Raw genomic sequence first — 5,467 nt, 5'->3', positions numbered from 1 at the left:
GGGTCGAGTCTGCGTGATGTTAGAGAGCTCCCAAAGGAAATCTTTAGGGTAGCCCTGGGGGTTCTTTTCAATCCGAGTTGTGGGCAGTGATACATACGTTGGCAGATGTGTTTGATCATTTAATTAATTTATCCCTCGGAGCTCAGTACCAATTTTCCTCCAATGTTCAGTTGGTAGATTACTGGTTTGAGATGACTTGTCTTAAGGGAAGCAGACACATTCAAACATTACACTTATTATTTCAATTATCTTGTTTCCCAAACACATATAGCGCCTATCTCCTTAGAACTCTCTTTTTGTTTATGTTCAAGTCCTCAGAGAATGCATGTGCAGGGAGAATGACTATGCCAAGCCTCTCTTTCAATACCAACATCTCTTTCATATTAAACTCTGGCTGGCTGAAGAGTTTCTTATTCCCTGTAAAAGAGCCCCTCCCCAATCTCTCCTAAACTCTGAAAGGTGAACGGAAGATCAAAGTGGCTGGTTTTGAAGTTGCTAGACAACAACGTCATCAAAATGCAGATGGGAAATACATTATTCCTCCCAAAACAAACAAGCGTGCAAAAATGAACAAGACACAGCCTTGTTTAATGAGCTTTGGGGCTGGGTTGACCTGAACATCGGGAGCTATTTACACATATCAGCTATGTTGGTTGTTGTTTGGCTGCGGAAGATCGTACTTTCATGTTGCCAGTTCTGTGCAGTAGTCTGGCTTGCTGCTTATGTGGCACTCGGCTGTTTTACAATTTTGCAATATGATTTTTCTTCACTGCCTGCTGCACCCTCTTCCCCCTTTTCTAGCAATGGAATAGGGGTGCCAGGTCTCCCCTGGTCACCAGTGGGGGGTGGGGGATTAGGTTTGCTATATCCAGGTTGGGAAACTCCTGGAGATTTGGAGGTAGAGCTTGGGAAGGACAGGGACCTCAGCAGGGTACAATGCCATAGAGGCCACCCTGCAAAGCAGCCATTCTTTCCAGGGAAACTGATCTCTGTAGTCTGGAGATGAGCTGTAATTCCAGGGGACCACCCAGGTCCCACCTGGAGGCTGGCATCCAAGCAGAGATCATTTTGAAGGTCTATACTAGGGTAACACAGATAATGGATTAACTGCCTATTAACTGGACAACCTTTATTTCAGTAGCATAGTAAGGATATCAGAGAAAACCATGCATTGGGCAAATGGAATGTTTGTCCCAGGTTCCAAGAAGTCAGTTTAGTACCTTTGTTCACAGCTACCCCTTTCTTTCAGATTTGGCAAAATTGCTGAACCTGAGGTAATACTGTCAGAATACTATAGTAGTAGTGGCAAGCTGGTGGAAGGTAGGAGTGATGATCCCGGGTCTAGGATTTGAGGGCAACATAGGTATAGAGCAGTGTTGCAGAACTAGAAGAATAGGGCTGTTTCAAAGAGATTTGTCAAGTTGTTTAATTTCAGTCCAAAGCATCGCAACATGTAGGCTTATGCATTCTTGACCCCCAATTTGAGAAGAAGTGCTGAACTGCATTATATAATCCCAGTGATGTTTATGGTGCTTGTAGCCAACTAGTATGATGACAGCTTTAAATTCTACACGCGGTCTCTCCCCTCCAACTATGAATTCTGCTTATCTGAAACTAGAAAAAAAGCTTTGTTCCTGAATGTTCAGCATTCCACAGATTCATTACTATGCATGCACATCATTTAGCACACACATACGTTGACTGGCACATAGGAGATTAGGGTTGCAAACTCTGGGTTGGAAAATTCCTAGATATTTTTTTGGGGTGGGTGGAGTCTGGGGAGGGTGGGATGTGGGAAGATGAGGGATTCAGCAGAGCATAATGCCATAGAGTCAACCTTCCAAAGCAGCCATCCCCCCCCCCCCCGGGAAAACTGATCTCTATAATCTGGAGATCAGTTTTAATGCCCAGAGATCTCCAGGTCCCACCTGGAGGTCAGCAACCCTATAGGAGTTACCCAGTAATGTTGGATTTGTAATTTTTAGGAACAATAATTATCCACATGCATCAAATTTTGTAAAAATGCAGACAATTACAAGAACGGCTAATGCACCTTCCCTAGCTAATTCCTGGTTTCTTTCTGGTGGGCTTTGAAATGGAAATATTCAATCTACACTTCACTTTTGATTGATTTCACACACAATCCTCCTGTCCACAGCACTGTTTCATTTGTCAAACATGTCTGCTTATTTCCATTTATTAATACACAGTGTGAGTGCTGTAGTCCTTGACACAATTTGGGAATAAGTCCCACTGAACTCAATGGGAGTTACTTCCAAGTAAACGCAAATGGATCGGGCTGAGCAAATTACACTTCTGCAGAGGGCAGGATAGGGGCAGGGTACTGTCTGAGCCCTTGCATGTTCACTGAGAATATAAATATACACAATTCCCCCACACACACTTTCATGTATTCGCTCCCACATAACTTTTAACAATTGAAGAACAAAATAAATGGCAGAGATAGCAATCTAACACATAATGGCTGCTTCCATCCCACTGAAGCCATTAAATCCCACTGAAGTTTAATGGGGTTGAGGATGACAGCCCGAGAAAATACAATTATTTAAACAGCAAATAGAATTGGAGGAGTGAAGCATCCATCTAAAACTATCAGAAATGTCCATGGCCCAATAAAGCACGCAATTGCACTGTGGATGCTATGGAAACCACACAGTGTCAATATTAGCTGGGGGGGGGAATACATTATCTCACAAGCCTACTGCACCCGTGAAAGCAAATTATTGCATACTTATATGACAGGAGCTGCATTTAGCATCATACCAGCATCCATCCATAAAAGCTGCCACAGGACAAAAGATAAAGGGTTTATCTTCCCAATAGCAGCAACAACAGCAATTTCAGAGTTGACTGGACCAATTTCTTATTATCAGATAGTCATTTATTCCTAACTAGTAAAAAGGCCTGTTGTGGAAATAAATACAACGATCTCTAGAAAGAGGCTCTGGGCGGGTGCCCCAGCCTTGGACACTCAGTGTCAATCTGCTGTGGTGACCTCAGCAGGGTATAATGACACTGTGTCCACCATTTTCTCCAGAGGAACTGATCTCTGCTACCTAAAGAACAGTTGTAATTTTGAGTGATCTCCAGCCCTCACGTGGAGATTGGCAATGATGGTTCCCCAGAATGGTTGGTTTGGAGGGTGGAGTCTATGGCTTTGTACCTGTCCGAGGTCCCACGCCTCCTGAAACCTCACCCTCTCCAGGCTCCATCCCTCGCCTCTCCAGGAATTTCCCACCTGGAGTTGGCAACCCTATCTCCTACCCAGCCAACCATCAACCTACCTTTATTTCCCCCTCACTCTTCAGCTTTCCACCCCCACACACCTGCAGCCTCTCCCGTGCTCTGAAGCCCTGACTGCTACGTCACATTGGCTGTCATATGGGGGCCACCTCAGCAGCATATAAGGATACAGAGCCCACCATTTTCTCCAGGGGAACTGATCTCTGCCATCTGGAAAGCAGTTGTAATTCTGAGTGATCTCCAGCCCTCACCTGGAGATTGGACACATGTTACCTCAGAACAGCAAATTGTTTAGAATGTTAGAGGCAAAAGCCAATCAAGTCGCATATGCAAACGACCTCTGTGTTCCAAGGCAAAGGCCAATGAGGCTGCATATGCAAATAGCCTCTGTGTTCTGACTGGCTATAGGGGGGAGAGGAACAGCAAACTGTTTAGAATGTGGAGGCGAGACTCAAGCAAATCAGCCAGTGGATAGGGACAGATTCTGAGTGACACACCAGGGTGCCAACCAATTCCGGAGCGTGTGGAATGTTCTAGAGAAGTGCCACCACCATTCGGCTTTTATATATAAGGGAGATTCTCCCATATAGGTTATATCATTTGTGAGTAACAGGCATATGGGGGGACAAAACTGCAGAGTATTCAAGTTTTAGCATTTACATATCTATTCATTATTGAGAACACAATACGGAACTAGTCTGTGGCCCAAGCAATACATCTATTTGGGGTGTGTGGATATGTTTCCTTTTATCAATTGATTTGAAATGTTTTATATGTTTCTGCTTCTACAAACAGAAAACAGGAATAAGAAGGTAATCAGAACCCAACCAGTATGGACACAGCCCCCATCAAACACCACCATCTGGTGGACGAGCACTTAGGTACTCAATTCTTCCTGGAAGTAACATCAGATATGAGATATGATATAACATCTGATACGAAACACAAAAATAAATATTCAGTAGACCGTATACACATACCACCTGATTGGCCTGATCTTTTATAGTCTTTCTTGAGGGGGATGAATCATGCAAAAGGGGTCCACATTTATGTAGCCTTTTGCATATTGCCTTTGTGCCATGTACCTTTCTGTTTATGGTGGAGGGAGGGTGTATTCTCCACTCCTTCACTATGAGAATTAGATCTGCCGCACAGGTAAATTTACAAACCAGAATTTTATCTTTATTTGTTGACTCTTTGGTAATGGACAACTGAATTAATGTCCAAAGATAAATGGGGAGTCGAGGGGCTGGTTCCACACAGGGTTTTTCCTCACATGGAATGAAGTCCTTGGATTTAATGGGAACTGCAGGGTGCTTGCAGAGGGAAGCATTCAACATGAGGGAGTGATAGAGATTGGTTTTTTTAAATATTTTACAGGTTTTTTTCCCTTTGCCCTACCAAGCTGCACTGTATGCATAGTGCACAATCCCTTTCCTTTGTTTAAAGCATCTTTCTGAACCATTCCATTATAGTACAGCCCTATTACTTGTGTAAGAATGTCCTCCTGAATAATTCGGTTTTGCATAATTTGTGGAATGCCAGAAGAATGGGAGGTTTCCTGACCTCACTAGACAGGCCATGCTGGGGGCCACGATAGAGAAGGCATGTGTATGGACAGCTGTTGATCTTGCCTGCTTGCAGGATGGCACCTGCAGAAAGCCCTACTCAGATAAGTGAAGCTGTCCTAGTTGAGCATAGGGGGAGAGGCAGTCCTGCAGACATGCAGATCCAAGACCCTGAAAGATTCTGTATATGAGAGTCAGTACCTTGAAATGAGCCTGGTAACAGCCAGTGGAGTGATCACAAAATGGGAGTAATATGCATGTTCCATGTAGCTCTTAATAATAAACAAGAGGCAGCATTTTGCACCAACTGGAGTCTCAGAGTTGACTTCATGGGGAGGCCTTTGTAAAGTGTATTGTAGTTGGGTCTTAGCGTCACCATGGTGTGGATCCAAATGGCTAGTTCAGGCTAGTCAAGGTAGGGGGGCATCTTCTGGGCAAGAGTGAGTTGGAAGAAAGCATTTTTTTGCAGCTCCATCCATTGCCTATTCTCTGTACCTTTCAGCTATCTTTTCTTAAGGCTCCCTAGAACCCCCATAATTCCCCGACTCACTTCACAGTCTTTAGTTTGCTCACAGTGTTATTTCTGTCCATAGGTTCTTTAAATCCTTGGCAAACTAACAACTTTTCCATTCCTT

The sequence above is a fragment of the Gekko japonicus genome, unplaced genomic scaffold (assembly GCF_001447785.1).
Source record: "Gekko japonicus isolate JY-2015 unplaced genomic scaffold, Gekko_japonicus_V1.1 scaffold226, whole genome shotgun sequence".
Lineage (NCBI taxonomy): Eukaryota > Metazoa > Chordata > Lepidosauria > Squamata > Gekkonidae > Gekko > Gekko japonicus.
The sequence above is the reverse complement of the archived record's forward strand: the minus strand, read 5'-3'. Positions refer to the sequence as shown.